The 22,694-nt window shown below is 42.4% G+C and overlaps 1 protein-coding gene across 4 annotated transcripts in view; it reads right to left on the bottom strand.

The window, feature by feature from the left end:
• The window catches only part of ARVCF (ARVCF delta catenin family member), a 974,893-nt gene that overhangs the window by 571,745 nt on the left and 380,454 nt on the right, over positions 1-22,694 (bottom strand). For 3 of the 4 annotated variants that reach the window (XM_088476674.1, XM_088476675.1, XM_088476673.1), the window contains exon 4: positions 2,000-2,088. The exons of the other annotated variant lie outside the window; for it this stretch is intronic. The gene's annotated coding sequence lies outside the window, so the exon portion shown is untranslated. The remainder of the gene's footprint in view (positions 1-1,999; positions 2,089-22,694) is intronic. 4 annotated transcript variants of the gene reach the window in all.

The following is a 22,694-nucleotide window of genomic DNA, read 5'->3' on the forward strand; positions in this document are numbered from 1 at the left end:
AGGGTCGCATCTCTCAGCCATAGAGCATTCAGCCACTGCATTCCTATGGGAGACTCCTATGGGAAATGCAGCGGCTGGAGCAGCATTTGGGAAGTACAGTTCTTAGACACATTACTGTGTCAGGTGGGTCCGCATCGTCTGTTTTTTGTTTTACCAAACGCCAAGGATGCCTCATATTAGGAAAAAGAGATACACAAATGGTAATACCACACATGAATGTAGCGTTAGTCGCTGTAGCCTATGAGCTACATTTCACTAAAAATACTGGGAAACCCTCCCTGACACCTGATAACTAATAAATATGCCCCTATATAAATTAATTAAAATATTTTCATTCCAGTAGGCACAAAAAACCCTATTTGCCCCTTCCTGCAAAAAAATTACAATATTGCAGAAAAACATAATATTCTGTGACAGCCGAGATGCAAAATCAACACAGACTTTAGTTAGCAAAAAGTTCAAAGTTTGTTATATATGATGAGTTATGCAATATATATTAATATATGATATATTATTGGCACTGGATATTAACAGGAGAAAATTACAGGAAAAATGATAAAATAAAATAAAATCTAACTGTCATCATTGTACAGAAATTTGGGTTTCGCTTTATTGTATTCAAGCCACGAGGAAGGTCAACACACTGAAAGACTAACAGTCATTAACCATGCAGGTTTCACTGACATCTGTATCTACTATCAGACATTCTGTAACAGTGTTATGGAGACCAACTCTACGGCTAACTCAGTATAAGGCAACCAGGATCGAGTAGGTATTGCTGAAGATCATGCTTACCCAACATACAGATACATACATCTAACCTCCTTGCGCATTAAACAGCCCTTATAGTCGTGCTATGCCGTGGCGTGACTTGGTAGTGCCAAGCGTCTTCTTATGCAACTTTTTCGCAAAGTGATATGAATAGGACGTACAAGCAGCTTCTGCTGATTAAAATATATGGCATGCCTATATTCTGTGTGCGATTGCGCTGTATCTGCATGTGAAATGCTACGTTACAGTGTCATAGCTGCTGACACTGTAACGTAGCATTTTGCATGCAGATACACCCGCAGCAGCACATAGAACATAGGTATGCCGCATATCATTTTAATCAGCAGAAGCTGCTTCTGCGTCTTAATTGCATCGATGTGCGAATAAGACGTATCTGGAGGCAAAAATTTGCACAAAAAGACGCTCGGTATTACAGTGTCATACGGAGCTCACGCGTTGCAACTTGTAGCGCACGGAGGACAGATGCATGTGGACACATCTGTATTCTCTTTGAGAACAAGTCCATAGTCAACATACAAAGTAAAAATGTTAGTCAATCATAAAATATAGAACTACTACAGCCCGTGACATTTACCATGCTATGGTGCATCATCAACCTGACAATGTGGCAGAGGACTTAGAAAACTAAGCATCAAATAAGATCTTATTCAAACAATTATGATTTAGCTGGGATCTCTGTGAACCTGTGGAATGTATCATACTCTGGGGACTGCTTTGTAGTAGGCAAACCCTGAATACTAAATAACTTGTGTCATTATTTTGCTTTAATTGACTTGCAAAAAGAAGACTTTTGTTGCAGGATATTACCCAAGCACAATCTTTTATTTTATTTATTTCATTAGGGACCATTTTACATAGCATCAGTTCTATGCCAAGTATCATGCATTCAGTTCCCAACACATTTAATGGCTTCTGCATTCAGAATCTGAGCCAAAACAGCATGGGATTCAGAGGCACACAGCAGTAACCAGTCTCAATGTAGATACAAACGCTCGTCGTCTACCTTGCACTATGCTAGAAAGAATGCTAATATCCATGCTAAGGAAGCAAGAGGATTGTAATAGATTGTACAGGTCTTTGGACACAGAGGTAAATACGGATAGGCTTTACTAAGTTTATACCATCTGTGGTGACCAATGGCTGGTTGTGGGGCAATGACCTGTAGACCAGGAATCTGGTGTCTGAAAGCGTTTGCCCTTGCACTTACCGATAGCTGCAGTGGTGACAGGAAATGTATCATCATGTGCTGCTTGTGATATCAGGCAGCGGGAGGCTACAGCCACAGGAAGAGGCTGACTGTGGGAGAATTAGAAAGATGAGTTAAAATAAATATACTATTCATATAATTGTTTTTTAACATTGAGGAGGCATTTTATTGTGGAATACAAAGCAGAGAATTGCATAATTAAATCTACAGTGGGTTACTAATGTTATCCATGTGTGTGGGTAGAGACACTGGCTTCCAATTTACTTCTCAATCATGGGGCAGCAGGGCTGCCATCATAAATTGTGGGGCCCAGTACACATGTAACAGACAGGGCCCCCCTTATCCTCCCCATCCCAGCCTGTTGGACGCAAAGTTCTAACGAGCCCTGATACCCAGAGAATGTAATATATATACTGTATATACATACATATGGAATCGGTATGTAATGCCGGCTTTCGGGATGCCTCCTGTCACAATACCGACAGTGGCATCCCGATGGTTGGTATACTTCCCCTCTCCCATTCTCCCCCTAACCCTCCCTTCTTGTAGCCTAACCCTAACTCTCCCCACCCCTAACCCTCCCCGTTGGTTCCTAAACCTAAGTCCCCCCCCCTGCATGCCTAACCCTAATCCTCCCCCCTTAGTGTCTCAACCTACCCCCCCAGTTATGCCTGACCCTTACCTCCCCCCCAAAACCTAACGCTAACCACGCTAACTGACCTAAACCTAACCCTACCCCCTGCGGCTAACACTAAGGGCGCCCTGGCTTACCTTCGTTCAGGCATGCAATTCCGGCGTCAGGATCATGATAGGCATCAGTATTTTGATGCCTATCTTAACTGCCTTGTCTCCAACTACATCCCATACATATGTATGTGTAACATTTATAGAACACCTATACTTTAGGAACCCTCGAAGAAAGTGAATTTGGACATCAACCCTCTTATACCATATTCATGCCCTTAACTTGAGAGCTCCTTGTCATTCAGTTACATTATCCATTATTTTAAATCACACATTTTTTAGCAGTCATATCCAGAACTTGAACCCAGCACCTCTCACATTGACACATTCAATTACAGGCTCCCTTTGTAGGAGCAGATAGCTCTATGTGTAAGGTGTCTGACTGTCATGAGAGGTGATGGGTTTGAGTCCCCGTTATTACAGTATGAAATGTGTGTGAAATAAAGGAGGATGTGACTGAGGATGCTTGGGGGGATGGCCAGATGGAGGGGGAGTCAGCCAGGGAGGAGATAGGGGCAGCCAGGAGATGCCTGTGATAAAAGAAGAGTAAGCTACAAGTGAGAATGATTATAAACAGAAAAGTGTTAGGCATCCCCTGTCCTGTGCTGTGGCACATATCACATCTTCCTAGTTACGCCCTGGTTACTGATGTAAATGCACTTTTTTCAATTGCACTTAATAAGGCATGGAGAGAGACACAGCAGTGACATTTCAATTGTTGCTCACGGACAGGAGTGGCTTCGGGCAAGCCGGGCCGCCGCCAAGAGTGCCACTGTATACGGCGGGCGCAAGAAACGCCCACCCTCCCTCCCGGCGCTATAGGTAAGCTCAGGGGGAGGGAGCAGAGGAGGGAAGGGGCGGCAACACAGAACAGCGCTGGGCGCAGCAAAGCATAGCGCCGGTCCTGCTTGCGGACCGGCAGCTGATCAGGAGTGGCCACTGCTGCCTCACCTGTTTGGCTGCCATTCCACCAGCTCCTTTTGGCTCGCGGCCGGCGCCATATTTGATATTCCTGCAGCCGCGGCTAATTCTCCATGGCTGCCAGGTTGCCTACTGATGCAGCCCGCCGCAAATCTGTACCACTGCCACCCATGCCCCACTGTCTCTCCAGTCCTGGCTGTCTCTCCCTGATAGCGACCCTGTGGGGCAGTGATCAGAAGCCCACGAGCATGTTTCCAGATATATATGCCTGGACTTGCTGAGAGCCACCACAGCAGTAAGAGGAAATGCAACCTCTTGCACTGCATAAATCTGACTGGTAAAGCATTTGTGCCAGGGCAATAAGCTTGCCGCTAATGTACCCCCCAAAAAAGCAACAATATTTTTTCTTCACACTAAACATGTGATAAAACTCCAGTCTTCAAGGGATTGTGTGATATGAGCCTAAATTGTGTAACATAGTGTGGTTGTGTCAAATAAAAGGACACCTGTGCTTCTCTCAGCATAGTGCCTTTCTTACCCACATGTAATGGAGCATACACACGGTCAGATTTTTCTTCAGATCTGAATGATAACGATTTTAAATCGTTCAATTGTTCATATCTGAAAGAAAAATTTGACACGTGTGCAATAATGAACGATGAACGATGCATGTTCCCGTTTGTCAGATAACGATATCTGACATCAGATGTGTTTGCAGTCAGTTTTCTACGATTTCCATTCATTTTAATACAGGCTGAAATCATTCAATCGTTTGCAGATCGTTCAATCGTTCATCTGACATATCTGACCGGGTGTATGCACCTTAAGTGTGGTTCCCATGTGCCATCTTTGTTTGTTTACTCTTTCACAATATATCAGAATATACAGTGTTGCTGTAACTTCATGTTCTCAGTGATTTCATTCATGTGTCATCTAGCATGTGCCATTGTTGGAATGGGAAATTTAGGGCCCTGGGAAAATTATGTCTAATGGTGTAAATCTACACACAATTTAAAATAAAATCCAATTAAATATAACAGACTGCTTATAATAAGGTTAATAAATCAAGCTCCATATTTGTATTACTGCAACAATAAAAAGGAGTTGTACTACTGAGTTATATTAACAGCTATTCTCTGTATTTTAAAGCAAATAGTAGTGACTGAGTATAGTGCAGAATGTAGCGCATATTATTTGTCTATGCTCTCTCATGACTAAATATTATTATAGCATAACAGTAACATTATAATACTACATAATTAAAGAATCACATTGAGTTTTATACAAACAACGCAAAGGTTAGTGAAGATAGGATCTGATTCAGAGATGGACGCTAATGAGATCGCTGCTGCGATTTCATATGCAACGTAACAGCGAAAATATGCTAATGTTAGCAAATATCACCTGAGCATAAAGATGCCCACTGCTGCCTTCTTACCTGCGTGTGATGATGCATACCTGAGTAAATATTGGTACCATCGACGCATATTGGCGACCATCTTTCCCTTGCAACCGGTCTGACCAGCCGCAGACTCGGGAACTCTCCTTTCACACAGAGGGCTCTCATGCTGCGTATGCGCTCACAGTGGCTAATTTATGCACCCCCATGTAGCGGCGTTTAAACAGACAGGCACGCCTGCGTATTTATGGCACACCCCAAATGATGTTCAATGGTATTCAAGTCTGGGCTCTGGCTGGGCCACTCAACGACATTCACAGAGTTGTCCTGAAGCCACTCCTTAGATATCTTGGTTGTGTGCTTAGGGTCGTTGTTCTGCTGAAAGATGAACCGTTTCCCCAGTCTGAGGTCAAAAGCGCTCTGGAGCAGGTTTTCATCCAGGATGTCTTTGTACATTGCTGCATTCATCTTTCCCTCTATCCTGACTAGTCTCCCAGTTCCTGCCACTGAAAAACATCCCCACAGCATGATGCTGCCACCACCATGCTTCACTGTAGGGATGGTATTGGCCTGGTGATGAGCGGTGCCTGGTTTCCTCCAAACATAATGCCTGGCATTCACGCCATAGAGTTCAATATTTGTCTCATCATGGTCAGAGTCATTCAGGTGCATTTTGGCAAACTCCAAGTGGCTTCTGTCTGACCACAATGAAGGAGTGGCTTCCGTCTGGCCACTCTACCATACAGGCCTGATTGGTGGATTGCTGCAGAGATGGTTGTCCTTCTGGAAGGTTCTCCTCTCTCCACAGAGGAATGCTATAGCTCTGACAGAGTGACCATCGGGTTCTTGGTTACTTCCCTGACTAGGGCCCTTCTCCCCCGATCGCTCAGTTTAGACGGCCGGCCAACTCTAGGAAGAGTCCTGTTGCTTTCGAACTTGTTCCATTTACAGATGATGGAGGCCACTGTACTCATTGGGACCTTCAAAGCAGCAGATATTTTTCTGTATCCTTCCCCAGATTTCCGGATGCACTGTATAACGTCAAAAAATAAAGTGGAGAGGGGGAGCCTCCAGTAATATAGGAGGAGGGATGAGGGCTCATTCAACAACATTCGATTTCCCTTTCACAATGTATTATTAGAGTCCCGTATTCATATTATTTATTTATTTTGACACTTACATACTAGGCACTCTGTGCCTGATTCAGACCCGTTCGCTAGGCTGCGTTTGCACTTATCCTGCCGATGTTTGCAATCTGCCCTACCCGCCTACAAAACGGGGCGAGCTGTCGATCAACATCGACAGCCGCCACGTTTTGCTGCGAGCTCCAGAGCGAGTGAAGGTCTCACTCGCTCCGGGGCGAGCGCACGCTGTGCGTGCACACTGGGCCACCATTGACCAGCTTGCGAGCGCTATGCGCTCGCGAGCGGGTCTGAATCAGGCCCACAGTACAATATCATCCTAGAGTTTACATTTTTATATCACTAGAGAAGATGCATATAAATGTAAATATACTAATAACTGTGGTAAAATATAGGTTATAAAGACCATTAAATTGAAGTCCACACATAGGGGGTCATTCAGACCCGGTCGCAAGCGCTGAGTGCTCTCAACCGGGTCGATGTTTCCCCACAGGGCATGCGCACGTCGGAGCCGGTCTCGCACCGGAGGAGTCTCGCACCAAAGGGGACGAGCTGTCGATGGTGAGTGACAGCTCGCCCCGTTTGGGAGGCCGGCAAGGGGTGTGGCCGGCCAAACGGAGGTGTTCCCGACGGAGCGCTTGCCGTTTGGGGGCGGCCCCACTGACATCAGCAATGATGTCTGTGGGGAACTTCCTGCTCGACCTTAGGGTCTCGTCGCAAGCCCCGATGGTCGCGATGGTCTTGACCCTCGCGACCATCACCCTGGTCGGTCGCTAGAGCTGTGGGTGGTAACCTACAGCTTAGCGATCGACCAAGAGGCGGCACTACAAGATGCAAGGGGCCGTCGTCACTCAGAACGACCGCTTGCATCTAACGACCGCCTCCGAATGAGGTCCATAATCCTACTTAGATTATCCACTAAAAAGAAATAAAAATCCAATTTCATTTTCAATGACATTTTGCTGTTACTAGTTTCTCCTGGAGCTAAAGCCACAGCCAGATTACTCTGGTAAAATTGAATTTCTTAGGGTTTCTAGGACAACATTGCTTATTAGAATCCATTTGCTTGATCTGTGTACTCTGGGCCTGATTCAGAGCCGGACGCTATTTGCGATCACTCGTTCAGAAAAAGGGGCCGGCTATTTTAATTGAGCGCTCGCTCTTTGCGGTCTGTTGACGCCTCTATGTCTGAGCGAGCGAACAAAACATGCACTCGCTATTTTGTAAAGACGCCCCCTGGCCGCTCGCATCCTACGTCATCTCCGCTATTTATTTGATTAATCGAGTACATCGAAAGGCGTCTGAACTGCTCGCAGTGCTTGTGGTAGGATTTTCCTACCGCAATCATGCGAACAGTTCAGACTAAGAAACAACCAAGTGACGTGGTCGATGACGCTGCTTTGTTAATTATGCACAACCTTAAAACGCCCGTTTTGACCGTTTGGCACGCCTGCGTTCGGATCTCCACTCCCCATTTTTAAGCACCTTCCCCTGTTACCACCCACAAACGCCTCATCCTGTCACTCAAATTAGCAGGCACTCGCTATTTTGCGAGCGCTCGATTTCCGACCGCACTGACTGGATGGCGCATGCGCATTATGACCCATACGCATGCGCAGATGTGCGAACATCGCTCGGAGCGAACGAGCGGCCCTTACGTGCGGCTCTGAATCAGGCCCTCTGGGCATACTTACCTACTCTCCAGATTTGGCCGGGAGCTTCCTGAAAATTGTGTGGCAATTCTGGTCCCCCAGAAAAGTAGGTAAGTCTCCTGGCCAGCCGCCGCCCCCACGGACCGGAGTGGGCTGCCAGAATGTTGGCAAGTATGACTCCGGGCCTGATTCAGCAAGGATCGCTATTCTGCTAATATGCACGCAACGCAGTTGCTAATATTAGCGGTGATTTGCAAATAATTGCATTTGCATTGAGGTCGCAGCCTAACATAAGGACGCCCACTTCCCCTTACTCACATCCATATACTTTGGCAACATAGCAAAATAATCAGTAACATCGGGTAGCATGGGACCCATACGCACAGTTAAGGCAGGTCAGACCTCACTCAGGAACTGCTAACATCTGCGCACACTATGAGGCCTCAGGCTGCGTATGGTATCGCAGTGGCTAATTTATGTACGTCCATGCAACGCCGTTGAAACGCACTGGTATGCCTGCGTTCGCCCGACCACCCCCCATTACCACCCACAAACGGCACTTCCTGTCAATCACTCTGCGATGGGTCTGTGTCGCCACTGCAATCGCAGTTCCGATTGCAGCGGCTGGTTCACGCATGTGCAGTGTGAAACGATCGGCCGATTGCGTGCGTATTAGCAACTGCGATCCTTGCGGTATCAGGCCTTCTGCTTGTGACACTGCAGAGTACATCAGGATTGGACAGTATTTGCCTGATTCTTTACCATTCGCAACTGCGAATACGCAAGCATACACATGCGTTCTTGGCATGCATCGCAATGCATGTGTGCGAAGGGCTCACTGCGATCACTCTGTTATCATTATTGCTTTCTATGGGAAAACATCTGAATGCGATTTTACCTTTGGGATTTTTAGTAGCGGCTGAAAACTTGCGATTTGGACGGTACCCGCACCCTATTACATTTGAGACTTGTGCAAACCATGAGATTTTACCACAAAAATCGCACCCTATTACATCTGGCCCTAGAACATCAGACGAACAATCAATATTTTTACATAGATGGCTATAAAAACTAGAGATTTACTAATGGTCAGTTTGTAAAACGACCAAAAACTGTCATCAAATTCGCCCAAACAATAGACCTGTCTGAGGCAGGCAAGTTTGGGAGAAGCACTTCACAGATAAAGTTAAAAAAATATATCATGGGTTTCCCCCTTCTTAAATCCATAACCAGCCCTGGACCTTTTAGCCTATTCTGGTCATGGAAAATCGGGGTAAACGTGGGGTTCCCCTTTTTTTCCATTAGCCAGCAACAGGCTGAACCAGCCTGGGAGGTAATGACATAGTAGGGGGACACACAGTGTGGGGTTTCCTGCAAAAGCATTATCCAGCCTCAAAATGGTCAGCCCAGGAGTTGAAATCCTCAGAAACTAAAGACCCCACAATTAAAATGGAGTCACCCCTCCCGAGGATGAACTAGTGGTGGTACCACAAGTGCCAGCATGCCCGGACATTATGGGCCCGTTGGCACCTGTACTCCAATTGGCTAAGCATTGGACACTCTCAGCCAATCAGCGTATGCTACCGTAGAAACCGTCCGCTAATTAACTGAGAGTGTCCAACTCTTAGCCAATCAGTGCTTCACCATTGTCTAGTGCAGTGACCCACGTCACTTTTTCACACCCTTTTCACATTATTTTAGTATCACCTAAAGTTACTACAGGGCAATTGGAGTAGAATTCGTAAAATTCTACTCCAAGCCCTAATTATCACATATTTTTAGTACAGTAATCAGATCGCATTTCCCATAATTATAATGGGAAATGCGATCTGTCTGGTAGTTACTAAAAATAAATTGTGAAGAAAATACCGGGGGAAGCCCTATGATAATAACGCCACCTGGAGGTGGCTTTATCCAGGGTCTCCCAAGGTTACCGGACTCCTGCTCCGCTCTAACATGCAGAGCAGAGCCCAGAGCCAGACCCAGTGATCAGCTGTGTCGTCTAAACAGACCACACTCTGGCCCTGATTCAGAGCTGGACGCTCTGACCAGAGCGCTCGCTCTGAATCAGGGTCGTCCTATTTAAATGTGGAACGCCTCCGTCTGGCTGCCACGCCCCCGATCGCCCACCAAAGGGGGTGTGCTGTAAGTCACCATCGACAGCACGCCCCCTTTGGTGCGAGACCCGGAGCGACAGCTTGGCTGTCGCTGTCCGGGTCTCACGCATGCGCACGACGGAGCTCCCTCCGTCATGCGCATGCGCATTGGGGTAACATCGACCCGCTTGCGAGCGTCCTGCGCTCGCGAACGGGTCTGAATGAGACCCTCTGACCACTGCTAAAAAAAACAAAAAAACTTACCTGAGTTATGGACCGGAGATCGGGGCTCCGGTGATGTCCTCCCTCTGGTCAGCTGGTCTCCTATCCTGCACTGGGACCCGGTCAGCTGACCGGGTCCCAGTGCAGGATGGGAGATCAGCTGACCGGAGTCACGGAGGACAACACTGGAGCCCCGATCACCGGAAGTAAGTGTAATTAAGGGAGGGGGGTCGCGAATGCAGGGCTTAGCGGCGGCCAGTCGACGCATGCGCGGGCACTTGTCATGGTATTTTGTACGAAAATACCGTGATTAGTGTGTGGAGGGGATTCGCAGGGACAGAGCTTTATCGCAAGCTCTGTCCCTGCAAGGGATTTTTAGTAAATCCCTGTAATATCGCAATGCGAATTCAGTCGGTAATATCACACTACAATCTTCATTCCCAATGCGGATTGTAGTAAATAGAGCCCAAAGGCTTTTATTGACAATTACATTAAGTTTATGCAAAGAGTCAATATTTGCAGTGTTGACCCTTCTTTTTTTTTACCATTCTTTATTCATGGCTGTGTTCTTAGGCAAAATTGAGAAGCAACCCCACATATGAATGGTCTCAGGATGCTTTACTGTTGGCATGACACAGATTGTTGGTAGCGCTCACCTTTCCTTCTCCGGACGAGCGTTTTTCCAGATGCCCCAAACAATCTGAAAGGGGATTCATCACAGAAAATAACTTTACCCCAGTCCTCAGCAGTCCAATCCATGTACCTTTTGCAGAATATCAGTTTGTCCCTGTGTCATACCAACAGTAAAGCATCCTGAGACCATTCATGTGTGGGGTTGCTTCTCAGCCAAGAACACAGCCATGAATAAAGAATGGTACCAAAACATCCTCCAAGAACAACTTCTCCCAACCATCCAAGAATGGTTTGGTGATGAACAATGCCTTTTCCAGCATGATGGAGCACCTTGCCATAAGGCAAAAGTGATAACTAAGTGGCTCGGGGAACAAAACATCGAAATTTTGGGACCATGGCCAGGGAACTCCCCAGACCTTAATCCCATTGAGAAGTTGTGGTCAATCCTCAAGAGGCATTTGGACAAACAAAAACCCACAAATTCTGACAAACTCCAGGCATTGATTAGGCAAGAATGGGTGGCCATCAGTCAGTAAGTGGCCCAGAAGCTGATTGACAGCATGCCATAACGAATTGCAGAGGTCTTGAAAAAGAAGGGTCAACACTGCAAATATTGACTCTTTGCATAAACTTAATGTAATTGTCAATAAAAGCCTTTGACACTTATGAAATGCTTGTAATTTTACTTCAGTATGCCATAGTAACATCCGACAAAAAAGTCTAAAAACACTGAAGCAGCAAACTTTGCGAAAACCAATACTTGTGTCATTCTCAAAACTTTTGGCCATGGCTGTACAGGTAGCCATATTTGCTTAGAATAACTCAAATATATCTAAATGTATGTCATGTAAAAACAGTCTTTACAGAATTCATGTAACAGCCTATTACCCCCTAAAGCATGTACCCAATTTCTTGAGTATCTTTTTAATCTTTTCATATTTTTTAGATCAGAGGAAATGTGATGAGATGAATAGAATTTCGTAGCACTGTAAAGGATATAATTCTGTGTAATGGAATGCCCAGAAAAGACACCAGCAATGTGTCCTAGAAGCTCACTGTAATTTAAATTAGTCAATATATGAATTATAGTCATGTAACTTTTTACATTTAATAAACAAACATTTGCTTCTAGTCTACTGGCTAACACAGTATAACTGGTTTTTGCTTTTTATTCATCATACATATAAGCAACCAAGTGGTCCTTCACTTATCCACAAGTTAAAAATCAAAACACCCATAGCTAAATGAGCAAGCATATGTTTAGCACAGGCACTTCCAGTGTGATCTCAGTCACAAGGTAGAAACATTATGCAGTATGTTCACATCGTCACAGTTCAAAGGAAATTTGCATCCACAATATGGAAATGCCTGTGAGGTAAAGAGCAATATTCAGAACAGATTATAGCTGATGTATGAACTGCACACTGTATGAGTGAACTGGGGGAATTTACAAGCCGGTCTGGCATATAAAAGCTAAATTAAAACATACTAGTAAAAGAGGTTTGATATAACATCAAATATCAGTCATTTGCAGATAGGCAGAAGTGGTTTATTATTGCACCTTTCCTGGTACATTTTTGCTTTAGCCTTTTTTTCTCCTTTATCAGCCTTCGGCCACTAAGGTGGTCATGTAGAGCTGGACACACTGTTTTCATTGCATAAGATACGCACTGACTTTCTGCGCATTCCGACAAATACTTAAAACATAATCATATGTCTGTATCATGTTTTCTTCTGTATCTTCAATTTACAACTCCTTATGGCTAGAGAGGCAGTACAGGAAAATAAGGTAGAGTACAGTAAGAGGGTGTTCACGCACTTGCAACTCAATTAGCCATAAGTGCAGACACACCCATCAGGAGGCATAGCTCTTGCAGGTGCTGGAGGTCTTGTGTGTAAATACACACTATGATGACCATCAGTATCACTATTTAGCTACTTCTGATTGGTACTCTGTAAAATGTCCTCCATCTGATAACAGAGCTGCCAAGAGATCAATCTGTCTCTGTCACTTGTGGAGGAAATGTGTAGCCAAGAGTGTTGGGACATGGCCCTGTCCCATTGTATAGACTGGTGCCCTCTATAGAAGCTGTGTGTTGCTGCACATCCAAAGGAAGCCTTAACGTGGGGATATGGTTGTCTTTCTACACCCCTCTCAGCGTCCCTGTCTGATACTTCAGATACTTCACTCATGAGCATCGCGGCTGTGTAAGTTAATTACCGACCGTGAATGCACATTACATAGTGGTCATTAACATAGCAACTGCAGTAACATGAGGATTCCCTTTTGATCTTGAATCAAACAAAACAATAGATGTGCAGGTGTGTGTATATATCACTTCTGCAGTGAGTACTGACGCATATGTCTAATGCTAGCATTTTCTGTGCTTCCGTCAGGCATACATACACTGAGTTATTTTAATTGCATAATGACTCCAACTCTACATACCGACACACGTAATTAAGGTACAAATGCATCCGACTATACATGAGTCCCCAAACCTACAGTGCATAAACCCCAAAACTTATGTAACAATTTAAGATTTTATTACAAGGGTTTCTTAATAAAGGTGTATTTTTTTCATTCCAGTATAACTCTTTCTATTTGTGAATTTTTCTAAATGATTATATCATTATTATTATTATTATTATTATTATTATTCAGTCCTCACATTTTATTTTAATTCATCATCTTTTTTTTGTGACCGAATATTTCAGTGTGATACAACTGATAACTATTTGTTTAATCCAAAACCATAAAAGAAAATGCTAAATATTTAAAATATAGAACATGACGTCAAGAAATAAAAAGAAAATTAACTTTCTGCTTCACTAATTAGGAATTATGTTATTAGATAATTATTCTACCAGCTCTTATTGATTAATGGCTCCCTTCATATTCAGTGAGCATTTCATTATTTCATTCCAGATCCAGATATATAGTATGTATTTGCAAAAGTTTTAATTCAATGCTTATAGATAGCCATGAAAGGTTACTTTTCTTAATGTGATTTTTTTTTGCATCAAGTTGGTGTGCTGTATTATTTTTATATGTGCAGAGTCTAAATTTTGTATTTGTATATATTCAGACCCTAATTTCATTTCATCTTTCTATCTTTGAATCTGCCATGTTTCTCTGAAGAATGAACAGATTGCTCCCTATATATATCTCAATATGTATTATGTGACAATTCTATACCTGCATCCATATTTATATAGCTGGTTATATTAATTTATGAATGTTGATACTGATCATATTCATATGTCCATATTGCTATGTTGACAAAGTCATACTATCTGCAATTGTTCTTTACCTTCTCTATTACTGTAATTATTGATCTACATTTCTATCTATTTTATAATGTCCCTAGATTCTCTAACTTATTCTCTTGAATATTAGATTTATACAGTGGCTACTGCTATTAACATGTATTTCTCAGGGTGTGGTATAAGAGATAGACAGTAATTAGTTAGACAATGTCTAGTTAGACACCAGATGTTAGACAGTTAATAGTTAGACAAGGATAAAAGTTCAACACAGACAAAAGTCAGATACACTAGAGTTAGACATGTAAAAAGTTCGACAGGTAGAAAAGGTCGACATGGTCAAAAGTTCGACATGAAAATGGTCGACACAAAAATGGTCTGACTTTTGTCTGTGTCGAACTTTTATCCTTGTCTAACCATTAACTGTCTAACATCTGGTGTCTATCTAGACATTGTCTAACTAATTACTGTCTATCTATAGTCCGGAACCCGTTTCTCCTACCACTTTGTCACAGTCTCAAGTACAGGGACACATCGGATACATAGCCATTAGGGCTTACACATACAGCAAAATAAAAAGGATTTGTGTAAGCGCTTTGAGGTATAGTCTAAAAGTCTAAAATGCTTGCAGTGTCATATATTCTGTACATGAACATTTATGTGGTATATTGTGAGGTTTTGCATACAGTAGGTCCCGGTGTAATCCACCTTGTAGTTCTGTGGGATGGGTGTTCTTTAAAGTTCTAATGTCCAATAAATACTTAGAAGGCCTGGTTTGCAAAAACTTTTGGCAGTGTGTTCTTTTAGAGTCCCAAAATAAGTTAATAAGGTAAAAGTCACTTGTTGATGTGCTTCTCTACAAAGGTCTTTTCCCTTCTCCACTGGTATAAGTATAGCCTAGTCACCTCTCCACCTCAGATGTCACACATGAAATAAGAAGAAACAAAAAGACTTCCGGTTCCGGCTTGGGCATGAGCGGACGCTGATTAGAGCGGCTCCGTATCCCCCCCAACATTTCTCTTTCTCACGGCTATTTTTAGCCTCATTGCAGCCGCGCCTCACCCCCTCCAACATCGGGTGTATACCCGGACACACAGAGGGAGGTTTATTATGCCGCCTGTGCCGGGAAAACACAGAAACAGCGCACAGACCGCCGTACGCTGGACGCTTACATGGCGCCAGCTGCTACAGGCAACGCCTCTACACTCCCGGATTCTGGTGCTCCCATGATCGGGGATACTAGGGAAGCGGAGACTGCAAGCGATACCTCCACGCAAATAACGGAGAACCGCGACCACTCCCCAGAGCACGCTTCCCTTTCACAAAATACTAATGGCGCTGATCACCATGCTGTTAGTGACGCTTCTGTACCCTACAGTGCCCTGGTCCAGGCTCTAAGAGAAGCGATGGGTCCATTACTACAAGCCCAGACTGCTGACATTAAAGAACAGATATCCCAGTTAACCCACAGAGTGCTTCACACTGAACAGAGGCTGGGAGAGATTTTTCACGATGTAGCTAATCTTAAAAAATCAATGGGAGAGATGGAGAAGTCACGTCATCACATTTGGAGCAAAATGGATGACCTTGAAAATAGGTCACGGCGGAATAATCTCCGTATAGTAGGACTCCCGGAATCAATTAAGGGACCTGGGCAATACGACTTTGTTTTTACCACCCTTCTCTCATTACTAAATATTCAAGACGCGTGTCAAGGATTAATCATAGAACGTGCACACAGAATAGGCCCCCAACGCGCAGATGAAGTGATGCGCCCACGTGTGGTCATATTCAGATGCCTTAATTTTCTCCATAAAGAATCCATATGGTCGGCATATAGAAAGCAGAAAATCTTAACCTGGGAGTCCAATAAGCTATTTATTTTCCAGGACTATTCTCCTGAATTATCAAGAGCCCGGAAAAACTTCTCTGCACTGTGTTCCAGATTGGCAAAAGATGGCAAGAAATTCGCCCTACTTTATCCTGCACGTCTACGCCTATTTGATGGGATGTCGTTTAAAGATTTTACGTCTGTGTCCGAGGCAGAAATCTTCTTGCAAGAAAAAAATAAAGAGAGAAGATCTTCTTCCCAGGATGACAGAGAGTGACTTTAGCCACAGTCTTAATATGGTCTCTCTACTAAAGTGACTCTAGGAACGCCTGGCGGTGGAATCTGATTTTGGGTCCCTAGGGTCAGGTTGTATGGATCATAGAACTGTCTTCTACACGTGATTTGATCTATATTGTTATTTTATGATGTTAGGCCATATGCAGTGGAGTGGGAGGGAATGCACATGATGTATAGCCTCATACTGTTTGACCGTCATTCTGATTAGGATTGGCATCTGTTATTGTTATTTTTCTGTTGGAGTGGGATGGGGGGTGCTGCATTTAATGTCTTTATTATGTCATGGTCGGGTCCGGTTAGGAGCTTGAACGTCTATATTATGTTCAATTATAATCTTGTTTCAATTTTAGGAAGTCTATATTGCAGCTGGTGCTATCTTGCACCGGTTTCGATATCCCAAAATGTGACATTGCTTTCTATGCATAGTCTTGCTGTTATTTTCATTTTTTGCAATTTTACATCCTGTTTCCCCTGTTGGTGTCTTTCCCTTTCCTCCTGTCCATCCCTAATTTTTTATGTTTATTTTGAAGCGAAGGAGACAATATGTAATATAGCATTTTCGAATGATTTATGGGTTCGGAATGTAGGATAGGTTCTTGGAACGTCGGAGGCTTTAGGTCACCTCAGAAATGAAAAAAAATACTTTTATATTTAAATAAATTAAAAGTTGACCTGGTCTTTATACAGGAATCTCATTTGGTTCCCTCGGAGATAGAAAAATTAAACACATTAAAGTGGAAGGTTCTGGCCTCAGCACCCTATAACTCCAAAGCTAGGGGAGTACTCATTCTTGTCAAGCAGCATTTGCAGATTCAATTAATATCCACAAAAAGCGATCCAGAGGGCAGATATCTTCTCTGTGAGATCTTATTAGCCGGGAAAAAATATGTCCTTTGTAATGTATATGCACCAAATGCTTACTCGAGGTCTTTCATGCAACAACTTACAGCCCTGCTTACCCCTTTTCAGGGAGATTCTATGTTAGTGTGTGGAGACTTTAATTTGATATCTTCAGGGGGTCTGGACTCTATGGGTACTTCTGGGAGGATGCGCAAACCGCCAAAATTTGGGGTGCCCTCGCTTGCTTCCAGCCTCAATTTGATAGATGTGTGGAGAGTGTTCCATCCTCTAGAGAAATCTTACTCATGCCTTTCAGCAGCACACGGATCTCTCTCGAGGATAGACTATCTTCTAGCCTCATCCACTTTACTTCCCAAAATATTGCAAACAGAAATGGAATCGATTGCCATTTCGGATCACGCTTTGATATGGTTTGATATGAAATCTGATCGGGATCAAGGTAGGAATTTTGTTTGGAAGTTCCCATCATATCTTGCTCAATCCCCGAAATTTAGAGAAAAGCTGGAGGCGGCATGGGAAGAATATAGAATAAACAATTTGGAGCATATGGAAACAGACCCAGTATTATTCTGGCAGGCTTCTAAATCAGTACTTAAAGGTTTCATCATCTCTTACTCTATTTCGTATAAGAAACAAATAGCTAAAGATTTTTTAGAGGCCCAAAAATCCCTTACTAACGCTTATCAAGCATACTCTTCTGCCCCATCTCCCCAGCTTAAAAACGATTACTTGAAGGCTAAGACCCATTCTGAGGGTGCTCATGCTAAAATGGAAAGTAAATATTCTTTTTAAAAAAATTACAGATTCAATAGATTTGGGAACAAGTCGGGCAAGCTATTGACCAACCTACTTAATGGTCCTCCGCTGGTCCATCCTCTCCGCCTCCCCAATGGGTCTCTTACCTCGGGTGGGGCCGAAGTGGTGGAGCTGATGAGAGCATTTTATGAGAAGCTGTATTCCGACACCCTTCCTCTTAGTTCCTCGGAAGAGTCTAATACGTTTTGGGACGAGCTGCCTATCCCACAAGTTGCCCCGACTTTTGTTGATCTTTTGACAGCCCCCATAGCTGAACTGGAGGTGGAGAAAACTATTAGAGCTATGAAAAAAGGTAAAGCCCCAGGCCCGGATGGCTTATCGGCGGACTATTACCATATTTTAAATAAAAAAATTTATCCGTCGCTCACAAGAGCGTTAAACCATATATTGCATTTTGATCTTATGCCTCCCCATTTTAATTCAGCCATTCTCAAGGTGTTACCAAAGCCGGATCGAGACCTAAGTGATCCAGGCTCTTATAGACCCATATCGCTTTTAAACTTAGATTACAAAATCTCAACTAAAATAATCGCAGAGTGTCTGAAACAGGCCCTGCCCTTAGTGATCCATGAAGACCAAACTGGCTTCATAGTTGGCAGACACTCGGTGGTTAACATCCGCAGAGTCTTGTCAACTATTATAGCTGCAAATACTTCGAAGGATTTATTGGATAAGGCAATATTATCATTAGACGCCGAGAAGGCCTTCGATATGGTCTTGTGGCCTCACCTATTTGAAACTTTGAGAAGATTTGGTTTTGGGGACAAATTCATAGGAACACTTAAAACACTCTACACCAATCCTAGCTCTCAGATTGCTCTAAGTGGGTATATATCACACCCTTTTCACATTAAAAGAGGTACCCGACAGGGCTGTCCACTATCGCCATTATTGTTCGCAATTGCTCTTGAACCACTTGCAATTGCGCTGCGTAACTCTCCCATGTTTAGGGATTTAATGGTGGGTAACATTGATCTGAGAGTTGCCCTTTTTGCGGACGACATGTTGCTTTTTTTGTCGTCCCCATCCATAACTCTTCCTATAATTATGTCCATAATTTCGGATTTTGGCATATTCTTAGGATATAAAATAAACGTTTCCAAGTCAGAGCTTTTGATTATTTCAGGTGATATACCCTCTATATCGCAAAATCCCTCGCTAACACAATTTAAAATCTTGTCGACCCATATTAAGTATTTGGGAATTCAGATGCCGGCAAATCTTTCTAAGTTATATTCTCTAAACTATTCTCCTTTAATTCAAACAATAAGCAACATGTTAGATAGATGGATGTTATTACCTCTTTCGCTGCTGGGAAGGGTAGCTTTAATAAAAACTGTAATTTTCCCGAAAATGTCATATGTTCTCCAAATGCTCCCTATTAGGTTAACTAGAACAGATACCTTGTTCCTCTCTAAACTGTTTAATAAATTTATATGGTCCAAAAAAAACCTAGGATAGCGTCTTATAAATTACGATCTTTGAAAACACAGGGTGGGCTAAATTTCCCGGATTTGACTCAGTTTACTAATGCTATTCATTTTAGGTATATTCTAGACTGGCTACTCAATCGCAACATCTATACATGTTCCCCCATAGACTGTGCCCTCTTATCCCCTTACTCTCCGGGAGCGTTATTACATTCTCCCAAGAAAAGTATACCCCCGAATATTTTACAAAACATAATGTTTCACGACACTTATTTAGCATGGTGGGCGATTAATAGAATTCTTAAACGTAATCCTAGACACTCGGATTATATCCCTTTTTGGGGAAACCCACAATTTAGACCAGCCATGGAAAATGCGTCCTTCCTTCGTCTGAAAACTAAGGGGATACGTTCGACAGCAGATGTGTTTGATCCTGGGGGCAGTTTATTTACTTTTTCAGAATTAAGAGATAGGGTTGATCTTCCCCAATCTTGTTTCTTCAATTTTCTCCAGATCAGACACTTTGTACAATCAATACCCCCCCCCCCTTTGAGACCCCGGGGAGTCCAGACGTCTTGATGTTACTGATTAGGCTTGCGACCAAAATGACTTATAAAATTAGCAGCTTATATAAAGAGCTGATTACCGCTTTATCTCCAAAAATTTGGAGTAAATCAATAGAAGTTTGGAGCTCGGATTTGGCTGTTGTTGACTCTGAGAATGTTTTGCTTCATAGGATTGATAACACATTGAGAATTTTAAACTCATCCTCATTACAAGAAATACATATTAAAGTCATTAACAGAGCATACATTGCTCCTCATCAACGTTCATTTATGGTTCCCTCCGAATCTGGAGTCTGTAAGAAGTGTGCTCACTCCAGGGCCACATTTATACATTGTTTCTGGGAATGCGGGGTGATAAAGAAATTTTGGAACAAGCTCATCTCATATTTTAATGGATTATTTGACTTGAAGCTTACCCCTGACCCAATAGCACTTTTGTTTGTTAACTTTACTTCCTGGGTCTCTAGGTCAGCTATTACACATCTAATACCATTTCTCACTATCGCAATAACGGTAGCAAAAAAAGTGATTTTAAGACATTGGATTTTTAGATCCAAACCTTCTCTCTCCGAGGTGAAACAAATCCAACTTCAGCTGATGTATTTTGATCGATACTCCTCTATCCCAGAAGTGGAGACTGGGATTTTGCGTTTCTACCGTAAATGGGGAGTCTTTATAGATACGCTAGACCCAGACACACAAACCGATGTGTTTAGGGTTTTTGAGAGAACCGAATGGTTCTTGCTTCGACAATTAGGCAGGAATGCCTCGACTGCTCCAAATGAAGAAACTCAAGAAATCTGACTAGACATACTTTGACTATGTTTAATGTCTTCCTTCCTTGTTTTTGATTTTGCTTGTTTTTCCTTAACCTCCCCTTCTTTCCCTTGTCGAAGTCTCCCCCATACTATATACTTACAATATATTTGATTATGATATACATGTTGGAATGTAAGCGTATATATAACATAGTCAATTGATTATTGTACTTTGCTCTAACCAAGAAACAAATGCAAGAGACTATTTCTCTTTCTTCTCCTAACATGTATGTCTGCTTTATTTGATATATGTTATTTCTATTTGAAAAACCAATAAACATATGTTTAAAAAAAAAAAAAGAAGAAACAAAGAACCGGAGCATCAGGTGCTGGTGAGCACCAGTGTGCAGTGCAGTAGGTAAGTTTGCAGACTTACCTTGATCTTGCCGCCTGGCTGCTGGTCCACCTGGCATCCTTGCTCCACGGGATTAGTGTGTGTGGGTATGAGGGGTGGGTCTGAGTCCGGCTACACCATGAAGGGTACACTATTACATGGAGAGTATGGGATAAAAATGCTTTATTGCCTGTCCACACACCTTTCCGGTCCTTGTGGTACAGGTATAGCTAAAGGGTGATAACACTAAAATTGTACAAACATATACAAGCAATGTGCAGGTCCAAAAAGTCAATGGGACCCATTGTAAAACTTATTTAACAGCAATATGCTTTATTTTTCCTATTGACTACTATGGCCCTTTCAATTTCTATGGCCAACTAACTGCAGTGGAGTTTGGACATGTTCTAGAAAACCAATTGCAAGCCATGGACTGTAGAAATGAAAATTCGATTGAAATTATCACATCAAAAGAGATTCAATTGATTAAAGCAGGGAGTCCCTAGGTTTCCATCTAACCACCAACAAATCACATCATGATAAGAAGACCATTTGTGATTGACTGAGAGCCAAGGAGATTCCCAGTTAATTAAGAACACTCTCATTCTGCGGCAGGGCTCTGAATGGAACAGATTGTGTAATTTTACAGATTATGTTTGTTTCCAGTGGATTATAAGAAGTGCATTCAACAGGAGTTAAGCCGCGTATCCACTAGACTATATAATGAATGATTGAACGATAACGAACCTATGAGAAAGACGTCTGACAAAAACTTTAAGAAAGAAGACTAATTTGCCATTGCTAAGGTTGTCAATTCTACTATTAGACTGGAATGAAGTTTTCTTAAGAAAAGAGACAGAACATAAATTGAAGTCTTTTAAAAATAATTTATTACTGTGGGGAGCAAGCACAAAAGAATAAAGTAAAAAACCAAATGGGATTTACTTGAAAGTATAAAAAAATAAATAGATGAGAAGAGACACAAAGATATGAATGAGAAATCCCCAAATATTGTATTTTTAATTTGAATGTTACAAGGAATGCAAAAATAGTAAAATAGCAATAAGATAAACTAAACAAAAACAAATTGCTAATGAGAACAAGGCAAATCCCTAAAAGTATTTTAGTAAAAAGAAAAGAAGTGTTGACTTTGGTTACATGTGACAATATGTAGAAGAAACAAAGAAACAAGCTACTGTGGACATGCTCTATAATAATACTACTAACATCATACCAACATGTACAGCTGTGGCTGACAAAAGTTTTGGTCCAAACAGATTAGACAAAATGAAAATGAAATAAGCACCATATCTGCATGCCTGCAAAGAAATTAGCTCACAAACCATTATTTGTAAACTTTAAAGACTTTACAAACTGGTATGGTACTAATAGAGTAGCAAAATGCAAATGTAGCCCATATATTCATTGGGATCTCACTGCCTGGTAACTATAGACTGTAAATTCAACATCTATAGTTGGAAAACTATTGTTAAGGGACTACACTGAAGAATATTTTCTGAAATATATCATCAGCAACAGCATACATGGATTTCTAAAAGCCTTATCTTGTTATATTGCTGGCATTTTATGGAGAAGAGGTGAGAAGGACATTGGGGGATGACCATGAAAGTAGAATATTTAATATGTTCAAATGCTATTCAACAAG

This window comes from Taudactylus pleione, unplaced genomic scaffold (assembly GCF_031769625.1).
Source record: "Taudactylus pleione unplaced genomic scaffold, aTauple2 ptg000191l, whole genome shotgun sequence".
NCBI lineage: Eukaryota > Metazoa > Chordata > Amphibia > Anura > Myobatrachidae > Taudactylus > Taudactylus pleione.